Here is a 25,930-nt window from a genome sequence, read left to right on the forward strand (position 1 = left end):
CATATAAAAAAGCTTATAAGGAAAGTTCTAGTCACACAATAACAGTTTTATAACTGACAAGTATACCTCATTTTTAAACATCGGCAACGGTATACAGTTTTATTTTCAACCTATCACAATACCTGGTTCTCAATTTTTAGTGCTTCTGAACTAATTTAACCTTCACTTGTTGATGGACTGCCACGGTTCAACACATCATGGTGCCAACTCTAGAAGCAATTCCAAATGACTTCTGCCAGTATTTTTGTTTTCAATAACATTTTATACAAAAGCTTCATAAAATAATTATATAAACTTTCAAGGCGATCAGTTTGAAAAACTTCCCTCAAATATAAAGAAACAGGCTCAGTGCCTGTTATACAGTAAGTGTCAGCAAATACTGATTCCCTTCCTGTATGTATTACTTCCTCATGACTGTTTAGAATAGAATATTTACATGTTCACACATACTACTTGCATGTATATAAAACATCTCTGGAAGAATATACAAGGAAGTACTAAGTTTTTATCCCTTCAAAGAGATCTCAGCTGAGAAAAGGGTAAAGGGGGAGAGACAGTTTAACCTTTATGTACCATGGGTATTATCTTTTTGAAAATAAACTAAATTTTAAATGTTTTTAACTAAAAAGATAATCATATTATTTATATCTCATCCAGATGCCTATTCATCTGTAAAGAAACTAGGAAATACAGCAATGGAGTCAAAATGTCCAATTTCATCAAAAAGTTACACATATGCAAAGAAAACAAGAAGGAATGAGCCACTTAAAAAAAAAAAAAAAAAAAAGGAATCACAGAAACTGTTCCAGGCCAGGCACGGTGGCTCACGCCTGTAATCCCAGAACTTTGGGACGCCAAGACGGCAAAGTTGCTTGAACCTGGGAGGCGGAGGTTGCAGTGAGCCAAGATTGCGCCACTGGATTCCAGCCTGGGCTACAGAGCAAAACTCTGCCTCACAAAAAAAGGAAAAAAAAGAAACTGTCCCTAAGGATGCCCAGACACTGACTGGACTTACCACATAAGAACTTTAAATCAACTATTTTAAGTATGTTCTAAAGCTAAAAGAAACCATGTCTTAAAAACTGAAGGAAAGCAAGAGAACTTGGTTTCACCAAAAAGAGAGTATCAATAAAGAGAATTTTTTTAAAAATCTAATAGAAATTATGGAATTGAAAAGTACAATAACTGAGATGGAAAATTCACTAGAAGGGCTCAATAGCTTATTTGGGCAGGCAGAACAAAGAATCAGTGAACATACAGAATCCCTTAAAGAGAACCTAAGAGAGATATGGGAGGCTGAGGCAGGCAGATCACTTGAGCCCAGGAGTTCAAGACCAGCCTGAGCAACATGGCAAAATCCCATCTCTACAAAAAATACAAAAAAAAAAAAAAAAAAAATCAACTGGGTGTCATCTCAGCTACTCAGAAGGCTGAGGTGGGTCACTTAGGCCCATGAGGTGGAGGTTGCAGTGAGCTGAGATCACACACCACTGCACTCCAGCCTGGGCAACAGAGTGATTAGACTCTGTCTCAAAAAAAAAAAAAAAAAAGAAGAGAAAAATTAAGACATTCCTAGATTAAGAAAAACTGACAGAACTCACTGCTAGTAGACCTACCCTATTAAAAAAATATGCTAAAGGGAGTCCATCATGCTGATATGAAATAACACTAACTAGACGACACTCAAATCCACATGAATAAAGAACACTGGTAAAGGTAATTAGAGTCAGGCATGATGGCTCACGCCTATAATCCCAACAGTTTGGGGGGCCAAGGTGGATCACTTGAGCCCAGGAGGTCAAGGCTACAGTGAGCCATGATCATGCCACTGCACTCCAGCCTAGGCAACAGGGCAAGACCTTGTCTCAAAAAAAAAAAAAAAAAGTATGTAGGTAAATATTAAAGAGAGTATAAATGTATTTTGTTTGTATTTCTTTTTTTCTCCTATCTGAGTTAAATAACTGCATAAAGCAATAATTGTAAATCAGTGTTGATGAGCATACAATGTATAAAGATGTAATTGTGGCAGTAACAGCATAAAGGGGGTATGACTACATAGGAGTAAAGTTTTCTACACTATTAAAATTATGTTGATATTAATCTGAACTAGATAGTTATAAATTAAGATATTAATTGTAATCCCAGGTCAACTACTATGAACATATATAACATATGAAACATAAAGGAATTAAAATGATACAATGAAAAGTATTTAACACAAAAGGAGGCAGCAATGGAAGAACTGAGGAACAAAAAAAATATCAAAAACAAATAGCAATATGGCAGAAGTTCTTTCTTATCAGTAATATGTAAATAAATAAAACTCCTCAATTAAAAGATAGTTATTGGCAGACACATTTAAAAACCAAGATGCAATTGTAGACTGTCTATAGAGACTTTAGATTCGAAGACAGAAATAAGCTGAAAGTAAAAGGATAGAAAGATATTCCAGGCTGGGCACAGAAGCTCACACCTGTAATCCCAGCACTTTGGGGGACCGAGGCGGGCGGATTATGAGGTCAAGAGATGGAGACCATCCTGGCCAACATGGTGAAACCCTGTCTCTACTAAAAATACAAAAATTAGCTGGGCATGGTGGCACGTGCCTGTAGTCCCAGCTACTCAGGAAACTGAGGCAGGAGAATTGCTTGAACCCGGGAAGTGGAGATTATAGTGAGCCGAGATCGTGCAGCTGCACTCCAGCCTGGCGACAGAGCAAGACTCCATTTAAAAAGGAAAAAAGAAAGAAAAAGATATTCCACACAAACAGTAACCAAAAGGAAGCCAGAAAGTCTATGTTAGGCTGGGTGCAGTGGCTCACATTGGTAATCCCAGCACTTTGGGAGACTGAGGCAGGTGGATCACCTGAGGTCAGGAGTTTGAGACCAGCCTGGCCAACATGGCAAAACTCTGTCTCTACTAAAAATATAAAAATCAGCCAGGCATGGTGGCGCATGCCTGTAGTCCCAGCTACTACGGGGGCTGAAGCTGGAGGATCGCTTGAACCTGGGAGGCAGGGTTGTGGTGAGCCGAGATCGTGCCACTGCACTCCAGCGTGGGCAACAGAGTGAGACTCCGTCTCAAAAAAAGATAAAAATAAAAGAAAGTCTATGCTAATACCAAACAATATAGACTCTCTCTTAAATATTATATAATGATAAATAGGTAAATCCATCAACAAGATACAACAATTGTAAACATATATTGCACATAACAACAGAGCCTCCAAAAGATACAAAACAAAAACTGACAGAATTGAGAAGCGAAAGAGGCAGTTCAATGATAAACGGAGACTCCAATACTTCCTTTTCAATAATAGATAGACTAGAGAGAAGATCAACAATGAAAAAGAAGACTTGAACAACACTATAAACCAACTAGACCTATCAGACAACTATAGAACACCCCACCCAAAGACAGTGTAATACAAATCCATCTCAAGTGCACATGGAACAGTCTCAGGACAGACCATATGTTAGGGAATAAAACATGCCTCAATAAACTGTAAAAGACTAAAATCATACAAAGTACGTTCTCTGATCACAACGAAATGAAACTGAAAATCAGTAACAGACAAAATATTGAAAACTTCAAAAACATGTAGATAATTAAGCAACACATTTGACAAACACTCAACAAGGTACTCAACAAACTAGGAACAGAAGGAACATCCTTAAACCAATACAGGGTAGCAATGAAAAACCCACAGCTGCTAGGCATGATGGCTCATGCTATAATCCCAGCATTTTGAGAGGCTGAAGCAGAAGCTTGAGCCCAGGAGCTCGAGACCAGACTGGGCAACATAGCGAGACCCTGTCTCTGTAAAGTATACAAAAATTAGCCAGGCATAGTGGCTCATGCCTGTAGTCCCAGCTACTCAGGAGGCTGAAGTGGGAGTATCACAGGAGCCTGGGAGGTCAAGGCTGCAGTGAGCCATAATTGCACCACTGCACTCCAGCCTGGGTGACAGAATGAGACCGTGTCTCAAAAAAAAGAAAGAAAAATCCACAGTTAACATTATACTAAATGGTAAAAGACTGGAAGCTTTCCTCCTAAGATAAGGAACAAGACAGGGAAGTCTGTTATTGTCACTTTCACTTAGCATTGTATGGGAAGTTCTAGCCTGGGCAATTAGGAAGGAAAAATAAATAAATAAAAGATAACCATATAGGAAAAGAAGATGTAAAACTATCTCTATTTACAGACAGCATGATCTTATACACAAAACTCAAAAAAATACACTAGAAAACTATGGGAACTAATAAGGAGTTCAGCAAAGTCACACGATATAAGGTGACAGAAAATAAATTGTATATCTAAACACTAGGCAATAAACATTGTGAAAAACAAATCTAAAAAACAATTTCATTTGCAACAGCATCCAAAAAAATAAACAGAAATAAATTTAACCAGGGAAGTGAAAGACTTGACACTGATAACTACAAACATTGCGCAAGAAATTAAAGACAAACTAAGTAACTGAAAAGACATCCCATGTTAATGGATTGGAAGACTTAATATTTTTAAAACAGAAATACTACCCAAAGTGTTTTACAAATTAAATGCAATCTCTATTAAAATTCCAATGACTTTTTTTACAGAAATGGATCCTCAGTTTCATAAGGAATTGCAAGGGACCCTGAATAGCCAACAAATATTGGAAACAGCAAAGTCGAAGAATTCACACATTTCAATTTCAAAATGTACTACACAGCTACAGTAATCAAAATAGCACATGGTGCCTGGCATAAGGATAGCTATATCAACCAACAGAATCAAACCAAGAGTCCAGGGGGAAAAACCCAGACATTTGTGGTCAACTGATTTTTCAACAAGGATGTCAGGACCACTCAATCAGGAAATAATGATCTCTTCAACACATGAAGATGGGACAACTAGATTACCACATGCAAAAAAGTGGACCCCCTCGGGCAGGGCACAGAGGCTCACGCCTGTAATCCCAGCACTTTGGGAGGCCAAGGTGGCTGGATCACTTGAGGCCAGGAGTTCGAGACCAGCCTGGCCAATGTGGTGAAATCCCCTCTCTACTAAAAATACAAAAATTGGCTGGGCATGGTAGCACACGCCTGTAATCCCAGCTACTCAGCAGGCCGAAGCATGAGAATCGCTTGAACCTGGGAGGCGGAGGTTGCAGTAACCTGAGATTGTGCCACTGCACTCCAGCCTGAGCGACAGAGATTTTGTCTCAAAAAAAAAAAAAAAAAGGTGGACCCCTATCTCACACCATATAAAAATATGGACCAACAACTGAATATAAGAACTAAAACCATAGAACTCTTAGAAGAAAGTATGGAGTAAATCTTCATTCCTTTGATTTGGCAATGTAGATATGACACCAAAAGCCTGTGTAACAAACAAAAAAAAAAAAAACAGATAAATTATACCGTAAAATTTAAACTTTTAATGCTTCACAAGGATATTATCAAGAAAGTGAAAAGACAACCCAGAAAACAGAAGTATTTGTAAATCATACATCCGATAAGCATTTAGTAACCAAACATACAAAGAACTATTTCAATAACAAACAATACAATTTAAAAATGGACAAAGGACTTCAGTAGATATTTCTACAAAGTGAATATACAAATGGCCAATGAGCACATGAAAAGATGTTCAACATCTTAGCCACCAGGAAAATGAAAATCTAACCCCCAACATAACACCACTTCACATCAAGATAGCTAAAATTTTAAAAAGCAAATGGCAAGTATTGGCAAAGATGTAGAGAAATTGAAGAATTGGATTATAAAATGGTGCAGTCGCTTTGGGAAATAATTTGGCAGTTCCTTAAACTGTTAAACAAGAGTTACCACATGAGCTGTTTTCTGTCAACACTTCTGACACCACATGTGGAAGTGTTTTTCCATACCAATACAGCTTTCCAACTTTCCAGACACCAACTGAGTGCCCTATAATTCAATTCTGACACTAACTGCCCAGAGTTTATGTCAGACTCCACAGGCGCAGTTCCACAAGACTACCTTCACTTCAGTCACCTGCCATAAGCTGCACACTGCCACCTGTACTTCTGACCAAATAGCTATAAATTGGGGTTCCCACAACCCCCTCCTCATGTTCAATAATTTGCAAGAATGGCTCACTAAAACTCAGGGGAACACTTTACTTATGCCTATCAGTTTATTATAAAGGATAAAAATAAACAACCAAATCAAAAGGCACAAGGGTGAGGCTGAGATGGGTTCCAAGTATAAGAGTTTCTGTCCCATGGAGTTGAAGCAACACCTTCCCAGCATAAGGATGCATTCACCAACCCAGAATCTCTCTGAAACCCACTGTTTAGAAGATTTTATGGAGGTCCCATGGTAACTGAACTCAAAACCCAGTCCTCACTACCACCACCTCACCCATCCAGGGGTGGGACTGCAAGTTCCAGCTCTCTAATCCACATAGTTGGTTCTTCTGGTAACCAGCTTCCATCCTGAACTTGTCTAGGGGCCTACCAAGAATCACTTTATTAGCATAAATTCAGATGTGACTGAAAGAGACTTATTACAAATACCAAAATATGCTCTATTACCTCTACTACTCAGGAAGTTCCAAGGATCTTTGAAGTTCTGGGCTAGGAACCAGAGACAAAGACCAAATATATATTTCTTATTGTATAATATCACACCCAGTAATTCTGCTCCTCAGCATATACACAAGAGAAATGAAAACATATGCCCACACAAAAACTTGTACATGAATATTCACACCAGCATTATTCACAATAGTCAAAAAGGAGAAACAACTTAGATGTTCAACTAATAAATGGATAAATGAAATGTGGTATACCCAGATAGAGAGTACTGTTTGCAATAAAAAATATGAAGTACTAATATATCCTACAATATGGATGAACCTTGAAAACATTAAGTGAGGGAAAGCAGTTGCAAAAGATCACATGTATGGTTTCCTTTATATGAAATATCCAGAATATCTGAAATATCAAGAGATACAGAAGGAGATTAATGAGGGCAGGGGAAATAGTGAGTGACTACTGCTAATGGGAAGCAGGTTTTTTGGGGAAGTAATGAAAATGTTCTAAAATTGACTGTGGTGATGGCTGTACAACTCTGTATATACAGACTGTCCCCAACATACAATGTTTCACCTTGGGATTTTTCAGCTTTACAATGGTATCCATATAATCATTCTGTTTTTCACTTTCAGTATTCAATAAATTAGATGAGATATTCCACACTTTATTATAAAATAAACTTTGTGTTAGAGAATTTTGTAGGTTAATGTAAGTGTTCTGAGAATGTTTACAGTAGGCGAGGCTAAGCTATGATGTTAGGTGCATTAAATGCATTTTCCACTTACAATATTTTCAAATTGCTATGGGTTTATCAGGATGTAACTGTGTCAGAAGTAGAGAAGCATCTGCAGTAAAAACCAACGAGGCTGGGCGTGGTGGCTCATGCCTGTAAGCCCAGCACTTTGGGAAGCCAAGAGAGGTGGATCACTTGAGCCCAGGAGTTTGAGACCAGCCTGGGCAATATGGCAAAACCCTGTCTCTACAAAAAAATACAAAAAAGTAGCCAGACATGGTGGCACACACCTGTAGTCCCAGCTACTCAGGAGGCTGAAGTGGGAGGATCATCTGAGCCTGGGAAGTCAAGCTGCGATGAGCTGTGGCTGCACCACTGCACTCGGCATGGGCAACAGAGTATGACTCTGTCTCAAAAAAAAAAAAAAAAAAACATTAAGTCACACAGACCAGTGAATAAATACATGCCTACATACCAATGAATTGTACAATTAAAAGGGGTGAATTTTATGGGTACATTAATTATATTTCAACAAAGCTGTTTTAAAAAAGAAAAGCAGGTTCAAGTCTTTGCCATGTTAACAATCTCTCTCAACCCTTTACCACCCTCTGCTACCACCTCTATTATCCCCTTCATGGCAAAAATTGATTTATGTAAATAATCTACATATGCTTTTCCACTCTCTAACCTCAACTTCTCAACTCAATGAAACCTACTTCCTCCCCCAACCATTCTATCAAAACTGTTCTCACATAAGTTATCAAATTGAATAACCTCCTCAATATCAAATCAATAGACTCTTAATAACGTGTTTCGCTCAACTTTTCAAAGCATTTAAAGTATGGTTTTCCTTTTTTGTAGGCCAGGGTCCCACTCTGTCACCCATGCTGCAATGCAGTGGCACAATCACAGCTCACTGCAGCCTCAACCTCCCACGATCAAGGGATCATCCCACCTCAGCCTCCTGGGTAGCTGGGACCACAGGTGTGCACCACCAGAGTCAGCTAATTGTTTTTAATTTTTTTGCAGAGACGCTAGTCTCCCTATGTTGTCCAGGCTGGTCTCAAACTCTTTGGCTCAAGCAATCCTCCCATCTCAGCTTCCCAAAGTGCCGGGATGACAGGCGTGAGACACTGTGCCTGAGGTTTTCCTTTTTTTAAAAAAATATTAATTTATATTTTTTCTTGAGAGTTGATTGTAAAGTATAACTTCCTTTAAAAATGATCCCAGCCCAATGCAATGGCTCACACCTGTAATCCTAGCACTTGGGAGGCCAAGGCAGGCAGATCACTTGAGCCCAGGAGTTCAAAACCAGCCTGGGCAACATGGCAAAACCCCATTCCTACCAAAAATACAAAAATTAGCCAGGTGTGGTGGTATGTGCCTGCAGTCCCAGCTGCTTGAGAGGCTGAGGTAGGAGGATGGCTTGAGCCCGGGAGGTGGAGGTTGTAGTGAGTTGTGATGGTGCCAGATCCCATTTTGGCTTCTATGACATTTTCTCATTATTTCTCTACATCTCCAAACACTTAGGAATTTCCTTTTCCAGCTCTTCTTCTATCTAGCTTTAAAAGTTCTCCACGGCCTATTTCCAGAACTATTTTGTGTCAACAAACTCTTCGTATTTGGTATTATCTAAATCAAAGAATTCAGATACCACTCATAACATAACCTGTTATATTGTACTCCAAATCCACATTCACAATTCCAAAGCAGATGATTCCACCTGGATGTTTCACAGATAACTTCCACTCAATATGTTCAGAAGCTAAAATACTACTTCTCCTCCAATATGCTTCTCTTCCTGAATTCCCTGTCTCAGTATATTTTACCATTGTCTATTCAATCACCCAAGTTAAAATCCAAGTCATCTTATTCTACTATTTTCCCCTCACTCCCCATATCCAACTGTTGCTGAATCCTATGAATTCTACTTTCTAAATATTTCTATTTCCCTCCTCCTCCATATCCCCTCTAACACTGCCTAAGTTTGGACCCTTATTTCTCACTTCGATTACTGCAAAAACCTCCTAAATAGTCTTTCTACATCCATTCTTACCTTCTCTCCATCCCCTCTCAAATGCTTACTCTACAATTCCAGAATGATCTTTCTAAAATAAAAATGTTGGCCGGAACGGTGGCTCACACTTGTAATCCCAGCACTTTGGGAGGCCGAGGCGGGTGGATTGCCTGAGCTCAAAGTTTAAGAACAGCCTGGGCAACATAGCAAAACCCCATCTCTACCAAAAAAAAGAAAAAAAAACTAGCCAGGTGTGGTGGCCTTCACCTGTGGTCCCAGCTACTCGTGAAGCTGAGGTGGGAGGATCGCTGGAGCCCGGGAAGTCGAGGCTGCAGTGAGCCATGATGGAGGGCGGTGAGTGCCACTTCATTTCAGCCTGGGTGGCACAGTGAGACCTTATCTCAAAAAAGTAAAAAAATAAAAATAAAAAAAAAAAATCATATAATGTCTCCTTTTTCATTAAAATACACAAACCCTATTATTATCTACAGGAAGAAATAGTAAGGTCCTTGGAATGGCATGCAATACTTTTGAGGATCTGTGCAACCTCATCTTCTGCTACTTATCACCACAACTAATGCTACAGCTACAGAAAACAACTTCCCATTCTCTTCCATATTCTGTGCTGACTGCACCCCTGGCCCGCGCCTTTCCACCTGCTGCGCCCCAGGACACCCCGGCTGCGGGCGCCTCCAGGGAGCTGCCCGCCCTGACCGAGGCCGGCAGCACACCCTTCTGCGCCTGAGGCAGGCGAGCCCCTAGCTCAGGAGGAAACCCGCGCTCAGGAGGATGGCGCCGACTCTTTTTTTACTGAGTTTCCATTGGAAGACTAGCCCAGCTACCGCGAAGCCGCCAACCCACCGCAGCGGGGGCTTCTGAACTCGACTCCTGGGATCATGGACAGCACGGGGCTGCCACACCAGGGCCTCCACCACCTGGGCCTGAGCCCCGCCGGGCCATTCCCAAACTTGGGACGCGGAAGGAGAGGCTCTGGGAGCAGAAGAGGCCATCCTGAAGCACAAAGTTTACGTCAAAAGTTTACATGGAGAAGGCGGTTCCGCTCTGAAGCCTGGTCTGCTGTCCTTTTGGGCGGTGTTGGTTGTGAAGCCTCCTGGGCCTGTTGGTCCTCCCATTTCATCCTCAGGACATAATGCTCACCAACACTACTTGCACTGAGTTGACACTCTTGTACTCTTGACTCCATATGTTTTTAAAAATGTATGTTCACACCAATAATTGCCTACTTCAGAGGTTAATACAACAAAACCAATAAAACCGAGTGACGGTGTTTGTATTGGAAAAAAAGTGTTCCATGTTCCTTGTCACCTACGTTTCTGTCCACCTTTCCCTCTAAAAGTTCCTTCCCCACCCCTGCCCCAGCCCCGCAATTTCTGCATCAGTCATGACTAAGCCTTATTTAAGCTTAAGGACATAAAATATACAGTACCTAATGCAGTGCCTGACCTATATAGCAGAGGGTTAAAAATGGGCTTAGCTGGCTTAGGTCTCTTCTTTGTCCTCTCAATGACTCCTATTTGCTTATAAGATAAAATTGTAATGACTTTGATGGTCTGCAAGATCCATAATTTGGTCTCTGCCTATCTCCCCAGTTTCAGGTCTTGCCACCACCCTGTATTACACTTGCTATTTTTGCAGATGCTATTCTGTAATTTTAGACTCTCGTGCTTTTTCTCACACTGCTCCTACCTAAATGCCCATTCTTTCTATGCCTGTACACTTCTTATTTTCATCACCTTCTACATAGTTTTTCTTCCTTACAGTTTCCCTCTTCTTCACCTCTCCTTTTCTTCACTTTAAGAAACTGGCCACTATCTCCTTAAGAAACTGACCACTATCTCCTTTGTACACCCACTGTACCTGCATACGTTCTTCAATCAAAACAATCTTGTACTAGTCGACAGTGAAAGAAAGAGATAAGGTTCAACTCCCCTGAAGGCAGGAACATTGCCGTGTGTATCTTTAAGTCCTCTTCACCTGGTCGCAGTACTTTCTACATAGTAATTCCTGTATTCTAAATAATCTGTATTTTTCCTTGTATCCTCTTATATAAACTAACATAAGTTTCTATCAGGGATCTTTCAAAACAGAAATAATATTCTTTTGGGTTAATTCTGGGCCCGATCTCTTCTTGCCAAGCAAACAACTATGCAAATATAACTGTGCAAATTAAGGTTATTATGCACTTTCTGATAACACTTTCCTATTCTAAATTAGGGGAGAAATAGTCCCGATAAGATCTATAATTAGAAACAATATTTTGAAGAGATAGGAAACTAAGTTGTATTACATTGTATTACATTGTTTCGAGAACCTTGTTTAAAGAGTTACTTCTCAAAAGCTACTGTTGGGCGGGTGCGGTGGCGCACGCCTGTAATCCCAGCGCTTTGGCAGGCCTTAGGCGGGTAGATCACCTGAGGTCGGGAGTTCAAGACCAGCCTGACCAACATGGAGAAAATCTGTCTCTACTAAAAATATAAAATTAGCCAGGCGTGATGGTGCATGCCTGTAATCCCCTCGGGAGGCTGAGGCTGCAGAATCGTTTGAACCTGGGAGGCGGAGGTAGTGATGAGCTGAGATCATGCCATTGCACTCCAACCTGGGTAACAAGAGCGAAACTCCGTCTCAAAAAATAAAAAATAAAAAACAATGCTACTGTTAACTAATCTACTCCACTTGGATCCACCAGATACTTTGAATGAGAAGTGGGAACCACTCTACTGACCTTCCTACCCCTACTACTGCCACTCCAGCTTAACAGTATTTACCTTCACAAAGACAGAAAGGAGTTATCAAATCACCAAAATAACTCTAAAAACAGAAAGTGAGGTTATCTTTCTTACTCACAGTCCCACTTATTCATTTAGAAGTGCCAAGCACCAAAACAAACCTTATCACATATTCAGTATTTCGTGAATAACTGCCAAGTATGATGGAATACTCCCCAAAGTACTGCAGCCTTAGGACACGACCACTCCACTAAATAAAAAATTCAGCGAAAGCTTTTCTAACAAGGCTGGATGGTGCACTAACTCAACGGCCAAACGGCTGCACTTCCTGTACATGCACGTTCAAAACACCTCGAACTAACATGCTAGGGACCTTGAAGAACCGTACTAGGCCTTGCTCAAGAGGAAGGCTTTGTAATACTGAATCCCAAAAGTTGAAGCAGCAGAATTACTTCAGGAAAGACGCAGGTGTGAAATATTCCGTAAAACCTGTTTCACTCTCACAACGATCAGCTTTTTAAAAAGAGGGAGAAAACTGACCTCAATTAAGAGCATTTTGGCAACACACATAGTTGAACATGAGTTGTGAAAAGAAATCTCAACTCCATCCAGATCTGTCCGTCCATTCCCACGGAAACCTGAAGGAAGGACCGCAGCACCAAAGGCGCCCACTGCTCAGTGCCAGCGGCGGGCGACACCAGGAGCCTGTCCTGGTCCCCCGGGTAAGCCCCGGAGCCTGGCCACTATGCCGGGCACGATCCAACCGTGAGGGCTGGATCCCCTCACCTCTGTCCAGGCGCCCCCCAAGAGCTTCCCCGAGGCCTGGGGACTCCTAACTCTCCACGCCCGGCCCCCGAGAGCACCACAAACGCGAACGCCACGAAGGGAGGCCCGTCGGCCAGTGGGAGGGACGCACGGCCAGGGGGGCGAAAACTGGGGCGAAGGTTTCCCGGGAGAAACCGACGAGGGGGCAGCCACGCCCCCCGCCCCCAACTTCAAACCCGAGGGCTGCGAGCACCGAGCCCCACACGCTGCCTGACAGACGCAGGCGCGAGGCCGGCGCGGGAGAGGGCTCCTCGGGCACTCCAGGGGCATCGCCGCGACCCTCGCACGCGACCGCTCCCTGGGACTGACCTGTGCCTGCCGCCGCGCGACCGCCCGCCCCGCCGCAGCCTCCGCCTCCTCGCGCTCACTCTGCCGCCGCAGCCACCGGAGCCGCCTCCTGCGCTGCGCCCCAGGCCGGCCTCGGGCGCCCCATTCCCACCCCGCCCAGCCTCCGCCTGTTTACAATGATTGGGACGGAACAAGACGAGCCGGTCCAGCGCGCACGCGCATTCCCTCCTCCCGCCGCAGCCGGCTTCCCGGATCCTCCTCTCCGCTCAGACGGCTGAAGCCGTCAAGGGCAGGCGCCCTGTGCTCTCGCGCGGGTCGTGCTGGGAGGCGTAGTTCCCGAGGCCCCGGCATCCAACTAGCCAGAAGGCCTTTTGCCAAGGAAGCAAACTACAACACCCAGGAGGCACCGCGCCTCCTTCGTCCCCAGGCTCGCTGAGGAGACTAAAGAAGAGCGCGAGAGAACGCGCCGAGCGCCAGTGCTCTGCAGGCGCCTGCGCAGTCGCTGGCCTTGCGGGATGCGGGGACGGACACTTACCCCGGTGTGGTGCTGGCAAAGGTGTCTCGTGGGCATGTCCTGCAACGGCCCCGAGGATGGAGAGAGCTTCCCTCTCCACGCTCTGGCCAGCCTGCGCCTCAGCTCCTGAAGTTGGGAACTTTCCTTGCGCCAGCGTGCTTTCGTCGTTCCAACCAGTTAAACCGGCCTGGGGGCCGCCCGGCCTGCCCCTGGGTGGGGCTGCTGCCCCGCCTTCGACTGGGTGTGGGGTTGGAGGAGGGAGCGCCGTAGGCCTGTAGGGAGAGGCGGGAATAAACCTCTGTCGGGAACATCCACGGAATTCCTGAAGCGGGTGTGGGCTTCTGCGGGGCTCCAGCGCGCCCCCGGCTCAGCAGTTACCGAGCAGCCCAGCCCGTGTTTGGCTGGCAGTAGAGATAACTGAATATCTTCGAGAAGCCTTTCACCCAGGCTTGTTGAGTTGCTCTGCTAATGCATAGCGAAGGCTGGAAACAGGGCTTCAGCAGTCTTCGTGTTTTCTGAAATGTGGCAGTTTATTAGGGGAGAGGTAGGACTTGGAATAGACGACCCTTCCCTGTCCCTGGCATTCCTACGTGCAGCACTCTCTGTGGCTCTTCGTTGCCCATTTAGATTGGCAGCTGCTATCCATCTTGCTCTCTGCTCCCACATCAGCTTTCCTCACAGCGGGCGGTAAATCTGTCTCTAGTACTCTGCGCTTCCTACCCAGTAAAGTTCAACCCCTGGGGCCTTACATTCATTTAGGGGCCTCCCACAAGTGGATACGGCATGGTCTGACATAGCCATTGGTCTTTGACTTTCGGAAAAGCCTTCTCATGGCCCCTTTCGCAATACAACAGTCTTCTCTGACCAGTGGGTTGGGCAGGTGAGCATGGCAGTGACAATTCTTTGCCTGTGACAGCACTGATTCGGCCAAGGGACAGGCATTGATCCACGCTGGGCCTTATGGAGGCCTTGCCTGAAATGGACGCAGGAGGGGAGCAGAAGGAGCTTTCTACTGAGGCAATTGCTGATGGACGTGTTTCTTGCAACCGAGTGGCCTAGCCAAACGTGAGGGTGGGAAAGAGAAGAAAGGGGAAATGGAAAAGGAGAAAGAGCTGGCAGAATGTAGAGCGTGGTTTCATTTGGAGGCATGGTTTGTGCAGCTTTTTAAGTGCTGTGAGCATGTGAGCCTAAGTAAGTGAGCCCACTGATTCATTGATTTATTATTTGGAGCCAATGTGTGTGGATATAGAATATATTTGTTGGCTGCCACCTGAGCATTTATTCCTCCCATTTAAGCCAGGCAACGTAACCATTCCCTCTAGCAGCAGAGATGGTCACAAGCCCAGTCAGAAACAATGAACCCACAAAGACCTGGGCTGGAGCTTCCAGTAAACGGTAGCTTCCTTGCTTCTCTAGCATGGTGTAAGTATATGACGCCTGGAAATGTGGCAACCGTTTTCCTCCTATAAGGGGAAACCCTAGAAGGATGAGAGTTTAGAGGGAGGGCAACATGAAGAGCCTAGGGTTGAAGTCAGTACTGTCAAATGAATGCGGGAAAGATGGAGAAGAACCTTGTGTTTGGTGGCATGGTTTGAGCTGCAGTGTCAAACCTCACCTGTTTGATTCTATGGACTATCCTATAGACTATTCAGGATTGTGAGCAAGGCCATCTTACAGACTATCCAGAATTGTGAACCACAAATTTCCTGTATTGTTTAAGCCAGTTCATATTAAAATTCTAAAAGTCCTAACTAATTCAGTTGGATTTCTTTTATATGACACTGAAAGGTCCTAACTAATACAGGTTCCTACGTAAAAAAACTTTGCAAGGGACTTTCAGCTATGGCTGTGTGGCATAGTCAGCAATTCTCTGCACACAAAACCAGTACAAAACTGGATAAATTGGCAAAAACAACCATTTCAGAGCACTGGAAATCAAACAAATACAGAAAACAATTTGAGAAACATCTGTGCTTCAAAAACAGCTAGAACTTCTAGCAGGAACAGTGGATATCTCTGGCCTTCTGACCTGAGGCTGCTTCTCTCCCACCCTGTTGCACCAGAACTGCAGTTTTGCCAGTGTGGGTAGGAACAGCCAAGAAAACTAGCAGCTTTGTTGCCCAAGGGATGGACTTAATTTGTGGTGGGTGGTCAAAAACCCAAGGCTTTGCCAACTAAAAGTGACAAACTCATATGGAAATAAGCAGGGCAAACCCACAGCTGTGCTTACCTGAGGTTACAGTCCCAGGTGGGGCAAATGGCAAGCCACTCAAAAATCTAACAGGGAGATTTTAGAAATAAGAGTCATTGAAGAATTACGGTCACACCACTGCACTCCAGCCTACTTTTTAACTCTGGAAATAACATTCTTTTTTATAGAGTCTACTTCCCCACAGAACTACTCTATTTGTTAATTACATCTCCACACATCTCTGACTGATTGGGAAACTATGCATCTGCCTGGGGTTGACCCAAGAGACCTGTTGAAAAGTAAAAGCAAAGGGAGACTTGAGAACTGGTGGCAACTGTGAATGTATTCCCTAATCCACACACAGATCCATTAGCAGAGGGAAGAAGACTCCCAAATCAAGGTGTTTTGAGTGCAACCACTGCCAAATCATTGACTCGCCACAGCTATGCAAACACAGGAACAAAGCCCAGAAAGTCAGGGTAAAAATAAAAATGTGAATTTAAAAACAGAGCAAAGATACCAGCAGCCACAGGCCATATAGAGACAGATTTTAAATGTGTGTAAATCTAGGAAGATAAATTTAAAAAAAATAAAATAAAACTAAGAAAAATCAAACATCTAGAATTGCTGCAATATATAAAATATCTGCTTTTCAACCAACAATCATGGTTTATGCAAAGAAACAGTAAAGTGTCACCCACTCTGAGGAAGAAAATAGCAACCAATAGAAACAGACCCATTGGGCTCAGATACTGGATTCAGAAGCAAACTCTTGAAAGTAGCTCTTACAATTATTTTTTAAAAATTAAACATTTTTCAAAGAATTAAAGGAAAATATGATAATTCTTTAACATATAAAGGATATCAATAGGGAAATGATTCTATAAAAAATGAAATTTCTAGAGTTGAAAAATACAGTAAGAGAAATATAAATTACATAATCTCAGTGAAAGATTTGAGATGGCAAAAAAAAGTGTACTTGAAGATAGAGAAATTATCCTATTCAAAAAACAGAAAAATGAAGCAAAAGAAGAAATATAATGACACATCCATAAAAGAGAGGATATTTTTAGCAATGACCCAGACTCAAGGACATAGACTGTAGCTTTAAATAGAAGAAGAAAAAACAGGGAATGTAAGCTAGTACAACCACTATGGAAAACAGTATGGAGTTTCCTTAAACAACTAAAAGTAGAACTACCATTTAATCCAACAATCCCACTACTGGGTATCCATGCAAAGGAAAAGAAGTCATTATATGAAAAACACATGCACACACATGTTTATAGCAGCACAATTTGCAATTCGAAAGATATAGAACCAACCTGGGTGTCCATCAATCAATGAGTGGGTAAAGAAAATGTTATATACACACACACACATACACACACACACACACCATGGAATACTACACAGCCATAAAAAGGAATGAAATAATGTCTTTTGCAGCAACTTGGGTGAAGCTGGAGGCCATTATTCTAAGTGAAGCAACTCAGGAATGGAAAACCAATACCGTGTGTTCTCACTTGTACGTGAGAGCTAAGCTATGAGAATGCAAAGGCATAATAATGATATAGTGGACTTTAAGGACTTGGGGTGGGGCAGGGAAAAAGGTTAGGAGGAGGGTGAGGGATAAAAGACTACATATTGGGTATAGTGTATACTGCTCAGGATATAGGTGCATGAAAATGTCAGAAATTACCACTAGAGAACTTACCCATGTAACCAGAAACCACTTGTACCCCCAAAACTATTGAAATAAAATAAAAATTATTTAAAAAAGAATATCTACATGAAGAAAACATGCAAACAAACAAAAATCTTAAAATTTTACCTGCTTATAGATAACCATTAATAATAGCTTGGTATATCTCTCCGCCTTTGGCGTGTGTATGTATATTTTTGAGCATAACATTTTAGTTTACTTCATTTGCTAAAACTAATGAAAACTGAATTTGGATTATTGAGACAAAAATCAACTGCAGAAAAGCACTAATTTTACGAAAATAAATATTGGTAGGGTCGTAGGGGTTTTGGGTTTTTTTTTTTTTTTTTTTTAGTGTTTTAGGTTTTTTGTTTGTTTGTTTTGTTTTGCTATGTGATGTTTGGGAACTACCACTTAATGAATTTGACAGATGAAGTTTGAACATATGGGTAGGGAAATAAGCCAATGATTTGAATTACTTATCTATACAGAATAAATAATTTTAAGATTTAAGACCATATGAAATAAACTGGTTAAACTAGAAAAAAGAAAAAATGGTATTAATGAGAGAAAGAGCATGGTAGCACTTTTTATATTAGAGATCATAGGTAAATATCAGCTGTTATAATTTTTATTAAATATCAAACATCAACCGGGCGTGGGTGACTCACGCCTGTAATCCCGGCAGTTTGGGAGGCCAAGGCAGACAGATCACCTGGGGTCGGGAGTTCGAGATCAGCTTGACCAACATGGAGAAACCCTGTCTCTAACCCTGTCTATGTATTTGCAGTCTCTAAAAAATACAAAATTAGCTGGGCATGGTCGCACATGCCTGTAATCCCAGCTACTCGAGAGGCTGAGGCAGGAGAATTGCTTGAACCCGGAAGGCGGAGGTTGCAGTGAGCTGAGATCGTGCTATTGCACTCCAGCCTGGGCAACAAGAGCAAAACTCCACCTCAAAAAAAAAAAAAAAATCAAACATCATTTTACCAGAAAACGAAACAAATTATTGCATAATAGAGAATCATGAACCAAAATCAACTGTATTTACCTAATAAAGTTCTGGTTGGCAGTTAAAATAATAATAAGAGAAAGAGAGAGAGAAGAGCCTCAGAGACCTGTAAAATTATGTCAGATATCCCAACATACATGAAATGAGAGCTCTAGAAAGATAGGAGATGGAGAAAAGAGGGCCAGAATTTTTTGAAATAATAATGCTAAAAGTCCCCAAATTTGATTAAAAAAAAAAAACCTACAAATACGAGAAGTTCAAATGAACACAAAGTAAGATAAACACAAAGAAAACTGCACCTAGATACATCATAGTCAAACTGCTGAAAGCCAAGGACAAAAGAAAATCCTGAAAGTGGCAAAAGAAAAATGAGTCATCGGGGGAAAAACAATGTGACATAGAGCTGACTTCTCATGAGCAACACAGGAGATCATAAGGCATTGGAATGATATATTTAAGATGCTAAGTGAGGGAGAAACTGTCAACCAAGAATTCTGTATCCAATAAAACTGTCCTTCAAAAAGGAAAGTGAAATAAAGACATTCCCAGAAAAACAAACCTGAGAGAATTTGTTAGTAGCAAACCTGCCCTCCAAGAAATATTAAAGGACGTTCTTCAGAGTGAAAAGAAATTACAGGAGAGTGTAACTCTGATATGTAGAAAAGAATGAAGATGAGAAATTTTAAAAATATGTAAAAAAGGCTATACACACAATTTTCTTAATTTCTTTTTAAAATATGATTAAAGCAATAATTTTATACTATATTGTTGATATTATATAAATGCAATATATATGACAGTGATAGCACAAAATAAGGGGAGGAAATGGTACTATATCAGAGCAAATTGGCTATAGTTTACTGAAATTAAGTTAGTATTAGCCTGAAAGAGATTGTGTTAAGTTAAAGATACAAGTCTCGGTTCGTTTGGTGCAACTATAACAAAATACTACAGATTACATAATTTATAATGAGTAGAAATTATTCTCGCCGTTCTGGCATCTGGGAAGTCCAAGATCAAGGTGCCAGCATCAGTCAAGGGCCTTCTTATTGCATCATTACATGACAGATGGCAGAAGAGCAAGAGAGAAGAAAGACCTTGCCCTTCAACTTCTAACTCTTTTATAAGGGTCCTGAAACCACCTTTGCAAAAAATTATAGCAGTGAGCAAATTATGACTGTGAAAGAGATCTGACCTAACCAATTCCATCTTGCCTTTAACCTCCAAAGTGCCCCTGATTATTCCTGGGCATGAGCTAAGCTAACTCTGGGAGAAATTTAGTTTATAGTTTAAATGATAATAGCCCCTTCCAAAACCAAATTGCCTTTGTAAAACTAATAAAAACCCACCAGGTTAGGAGGATGAGAGGAGCCTAAATTCTGCTAAGAGATACACATAGTTAAATGATTACTGGCCATTATTCCGGAGATCACAAGACTTACAGCTTCCCCAATTACTAGAACCTAAGATTGGCCTTTTGAGATGTCTTTTCAGGCTTTTGCATTTCTGATGACTGGATGGCCTCATCTGAACCAGTGGCTCTTCTAAGGCCCCCACCCAAAACTGGACTCAGCACTTTAGGACCATTTTCCACATCCCTACAATTGCATCCCCAACCAATTAGCAGCACCCATTCTGTAGCCACTGCCTGCCAAACTATCCTTGAAAAACCCTAGACTCTGAATTTTGAAGGAGGGTGGGACAGATTTGAGTAATAATAAAACTCTGGTCTCCTGTTTAGCCAAATCTATGTGTATTAAATTCTGCATTGCAATTCCCCTATCTTGTTAATTAGGCTCTATCTGGGCAGTGGGCACAATGAATCCTTTAAGCAGTTATAGATCTCATCTTATCCATGAGGGCTCCACATTCTTGACTTAATTACCTTTTGTTTGTTTGTTTTGAGACAGAGTCTCATTCTGTCACCCAGGCTGGTGTGCAGTGGCTACTCACTGCAGCCTCCGCTTCCCAGGTTCAAGCAATTCTCATGCCTCAGCCTCCCGAGTAGCTGGGATTACAGGTGTACATCAGCACGTCTGGCTAATTTTTGTATTTTTTTTAGTAGAGATAGGGTTTCACCATGTTGGCCAGGCTGGTCTTGAACTCCTGACCTCAAGTGATCTGCCTGCCTCAGCCTTCCAAAGTCCAGGGATTACAGACATGCACCACCACACCCAGTCTCTTAATTACCTCTTAATAGTATCACTTTGGGAATTAGGTTTTAACCTACAAATTTTGGAGGAGACACAAACATTCAAACCATAGTACACATTGTATTCCTTAGAATAACCAATAAAAAAGTAATTTAAACTATTTTAGGTGAAATAAATAAATGTAAAACTGTTAAGTAAAATTAAGTAATTTTTTAATGAGATGATGCCTTATTCTGTCACCCAGGCTGGAGTACAGGGGCATAAACATAGCTCACTGTAATGTTGAACTTCTGGGCTCAAGCAATTCTCCCACCTCAACATTATGAGTAGCTAGGACCACGAGTATGCACCACCATATCCAGCTAATTTTTTAAATTATTTCAGAGATTGGGTCTCACTATGTTACCCAGGCTGGTCTTGAACTCTTGGCCTCAAGTGATCCTTCCACCTCAGCTTTGTGAGCAGTTGGGATTACAGGCAAATTAAGTAAAGTTAAAATGTTAAAAATATAGCTAAGAAATCAACAAATGAATTAAAAGTGTACACTAAGCTGGGCACAGTGGTGTGTGGCTATAGTCCTAGCTACTAGGGAGGCTGAGGCAGGAGGATTACTTGAGCCTAGGAGTTTGAGGCCAGTCTGGGCAATCTGGGCAATATGCAAAATCCCATCTCTAAACAAAGAAACAAACAAACCAGAAAAGGAGGAACAGAGGAACTCAACAACAACAAAAAACAAGCAATTCAATTAAAAAACAGACAAAGGACATGAATAGACATTTCTCCAAAGAATATATACAAATGATAAATAAACACATGAAAATATGCTAAACATTATTAGTCATTAGGGAAATGTAGTTCAAAACCACAATGACATACCACCATATACTCATTAGGATGGCCACTATTTAAAAAAAAAAAAAGAAAGAAAGAAAGAAAGAAAATACAAGTGTTGCTGAGGATGTGGAAAAATTGGAAACTCTGTGCACTTCTGGAGAGAATGTCAAATGGTGCAGCTGCTATAGAAGACAGTATAATGGTGCCTTTAAAAATTAAAAATAGAATTAGCATGTGATCCAGGCATTCCATTTCCGAGCTTATACCCAAAAGAATTTAAATGAGGAACTTGAAGAAATATTTGTACACCCATGTTCATAGCAGTATTATTTGCAATAGTCAAAATATGGAAGTAACCCATGTCCATCAGTGAACAAATGGATAAGTAGAATGTGGTAAAGAGATACAAAAGAATATTATTCAGCCTTGAAAAGAAGGAAATTCTGACACATGCTACAGTATGGATGGACTTTGAGGGCATTATGTTTAGAGAAATAAGCCAGTCACAAAATGACAAACACTTTATGATTACACTTAGATAAAGCTACTAGAGAAGTCAGATTCATGGAGATAGAAAGTAGAATGGTGGTTACCTGGGGCTGTGCACAGGAGAGAATTGGAACTTATTATTTAATGTGTATAAAGTTTCCATTTTGCAAGAAAAGAGAAATTAATGGTTGCACAACAATGTGAATGTACTGAACTGTACACTTTAAAATGGTTAAGATGGCAAATTTTATGTTCTGTGTATTATGCCACAATCAAAAACAGTAATAATAAAAAGGAGGAACAAAGAAACAAGAAAGAAAAGACATACAGAAAACAAACTTCAAAATAGCAAGTGTAAATCAAACTATGTCAGTAATTACATTAAATGTAAATGGACTAAACTTTGCAATCAAAAGGAAAAGACTGCCAAGCTGGATTCAAAACCAAAAGCAAGTCCCACTATAGATTGTCTAAAAGAGACATACTCTAGATTTAAAGACACTCATCATTTGAAAGAAATAAGATGGAAACAGATATAATGTGCAAATAGTGATCACAAGAAAGTTGAGCCGGGCGCAGTGGCTCAAGCCTGTAATCCCAGCACTTTGGGAGGCCGAGACGGGCGGATCACGAGGTCAGGAGATCGAGACCATCCTGGCTAACACAGTGAAACCTCGTCTCTACTAAAAATACAAAAACTTAGCCGGGCGAGGTGGCAGGCGCCTGTAGTCCCAGCTACTCGGGAGGCTGAGGCAGGAGAATGGCGTAAACCCGGGAGGCGGAGCTTGCAGTGAGCTGAGATCCGGCCACCCCCCCCCCGCGGGGGAAAAAGAAAAAACCCCCCTTTCAAAAAAAAAAAAAAAAAAAAAAAAAAAAAGAAAGTTGAATCAGCTTTTAACAACACACAAAATATACTTCAAGACACTGCACCCAGCCAATCATATATGTTTTTTTTTTTTTGAGACAGAGTTTCGCTCTTGTTGCCCAGGCTGGAGTGCAATGGCACAATCTTGGCTCACCACAACTGCCGCCTCCCAGGTTGAAGCAATTCTCCTGCCTCAGCCTCCTGAGTAGCTGGGATTACAGGCATGCATCACCAAGCCTGGCTAATTTTGTATTTTTAGTAGAGATGGGGTTTCTCCACGTTGGTCAGGCTGGTCTCGAACTCCCGACCTCACGTGATCTGCCCACCTCGGCTTCCCAAAGTGTTTCTGGTCAATCATATATTTTTTAACCTTGGCTAGGTCATTTGCAAAAATGGTGTTAATGCTAACTACTTTTTAAGGTTGTTCTGGCACTTGGAAATAATATGAACCAAGGCAATGAAGTGGAGTCTCATAATCAAATAGACCTTGGGTTGCGTCTGGAATTTGCCACTTACCGGTTACAGGTGACCTTGAGTAAATTTTTATTTTTATTTTTATTTATTTTTTTTTTTTTGAGACGGAGTCTCGCGCTGTGTCACCCAGGCTGGAGTGCAGTGGCGCGATCTCGGCTCACTGCAAGCTCCGCCTCCCAGGTTCACGCCATTCTCCTGCCTCAGCCTCCGAGTAGCTGGGACTACAGGCGCCCGCCACCACGCCCGGCTAGTTTTTTGTATTTTTAGTAGAGACGGGGTTTCACCATGTTAGCCAGGATGGTCTCGATCTCCTGACCTCGTGATCCACCCGCCTCGGCCTCCCAAAGTGCTGGGATTACAGGCTTGAGCCACCGCGCCCGGCCGAGTAAATTTTTAGAACTCTCTAAGGTCTGTGGCCTGGCTGGATTGAACAAGGCCTATGATAGTATAATTTGCAAAGAGTTGTTTACTGGAGCATAGACATTCTGGTTCACTGCTCTATGTGTGGTTCTGGCTCTACCTGCAACATGTAGATATGCTATTTGTGACTCAGCCAAAAACATTCACTTTAGTTCCCAATCTTTCTAAAACACTTAATAGTTTTATTTAGTAATCTTTTCAAATTGATATTAGGTTGCTGCTCCTCTCTCCCTTCCCATTTTCTCCTTTTCCATTCATACCTAGCACAGAACTTTCCAAACAGGAGAAGAGATGTCAGTCTTTATTTAAGGAATGCAGTGTTTCAGTCCTGTTGGATTCAGCTATGCTTGTGGAGACGTGTCTTGAATGACTAAATTTTTAGTTTTCAAGTAAAGCAATCAGGTATTTCATCTTTTTACTGAAGTTGAAGCACAAAGAAAAGAGCCTTAACCAAAACAGGGCTTTGAAGTTTGCCATTAAAAGGATTTCCTTATAGTGGCTATTGCGGGCTTTTAAAATGATAGGCTTTTAAAACCACAGTGGGTTATCACTCCTTAGGAATTTTATGTGTGAGTCTAATGACGAGAAAAGATGATCAATTGAAATATCCTTCAATATTGTTGAAGTCTTTGATTTAAGTGGCAGTATCTGGCAAATGAAGGATGCGAAATGTCCTGCTAGTGAACATCTCAGAGTTCCTTTGTTAAGTAGTTTAAGTTGTGAAGTAGGAGCTGCAGGGTTCTAGAAGCTGAGGCAGTAGCTAAAACCTAACATGGTTGGTGGAACTGTAAATTGGTGTAGGCTTCCTAGAGAGAAATTTAGGATAACTAACAAAATTTTAAATATACACGGATCCAAAAATGTAGTCTAAGGTTATAATAGGACAAGTGTGGCATGCACAGGAATATTTAGACTATTGTTATTTTTAATAATGAAAGCTTCATCAACAAGGGCTTGAGTAAGTCAATTAAAATATATCTATTGCAGTAGAATACTGTGTGTAGTTTTTAAAAGACAGATTTTTAATTTTTGCATGAATCATATTTATGACATACAGCAAACAGCAAAGTGTTCGTTATCTGGATGGAATATGTATGAGAACATGTTCCTGTCTCTGTATTGTTTGAACTATTTATGAAAGTGATGCAATATGAGGGAAGAAAACAATGATGGCTTCTGTTTGGAAGGGAAAAATCGGCTGTGATTTTTATTTTCTGCTGAGGAAACACAATAAATAATAGAATATTGGGCTAAAAAGATCTATGATCATCCAATCCAATTTCCTCACATAGGATATAAATAGTAGGACACTTTTCCTAACAAAAATTCTGTATTTAAAATATAAGTAGTAATTTATTTTCCCAAAACTGTTGCAGAGAACTGTGATATGAAATAAATTATATTTTTCCCCAAGGAAAAATATAATAATTTATTTCATCATTAAAAATATTACAGATATAGCCAAAATGATTTTTATAAATTAAAAAATACAATATGCAAAAAATATAATAGTATCAGAAATTGAAGTATCTAGCCTTGCACAATAATAATATATAATACATGTTCATAATGTAATAAAATTTCATTGATTTATCAGAATTTCGGTGGTGTTAGGAGATGATTTGTATGAATCGTGTTACTTATAAACTTGTCCATGATAACTTTAAAAGATACTTTCCTTTTTATTAGTAAAGTTTTATGTAGCAAATGGACATACTTGAAATATTCCTTTTCTACCAAGCTTGAAATCTTTCCATCCTCTTTCATTTCTCTCCCTTCTCTGTCTCTTTCTTGTCTGGCAGACATCTCTGAATTTATAGCTTATTGATAATAATTGAAAAGACTGACAAACTTAGCTTTGAGGGCTATTTCCCAACCTTATTTTCATTAACAAACTCCTTTCACAGTACAATATCTCTAACCCCATTAGAATTTTTATATGCCTTTTTCTCCAGTATTTTATTATGAAAATTTTCACATACATAGAAAAGTTGAAAGAGTTGCACAGTGATATACCCAATCATTAAATTCTACAATTGTCAATATGCTGTTCTATTTGTTTCATCACCTTTCTCTATCCATGTACCCATCCATTCATCAA

At 41.0% G+C, this 25,930-nt stretch overlaps 1 protein-coding gene across 3 annotated transcripts in view; it reads right to left on the reverse strand.

Annotated features, from left to right (window-relative positions):
- The window catches only part of RALBP1 (ralA binding protein 1), a 63,993-nt gene extending 49,497 nt beyond the window's left edge, over window positions 1-14,496 (reverse strand). The window contains exons 1-2 of one of the 3 annotated variants that reach the window (XM_025365400.1): window positions 13,194-13,333; window positions 9,439-9,532 (exon numbers count right to left, since the gene is read on the reverse strand). The gene's annotated coding sequence lies outside the window, so the exon portion shown is untranslated. Of the gene's footprint in view, window positions 1-9,438; window positions 9,533-13,193; window positions 13,391-13,707 lie in introns of those variants that run through there. The other 2 variants (XM_025365399.1, XM_025365398.1) reach the window with 2 other exon arrangements.
- Window positions 14,497-25,930: the final 11,434 nt, after the last annotated feature.

The sequence above is a fragment of the Theropithecus gelada genome, chromosome 18, assembly GCF_003255815.1.
Source record: "Theropithecus gelada isolate Dixy chromosome 18, Tgel_1.0, whole genome shotgun sequence".
Taxonomy (NCBI): Eukaryota; Metazoa; Chordata; class Mammalia; order Primates; family Cercopithecidae; genus Theropithecus; species Theropithecus gelada.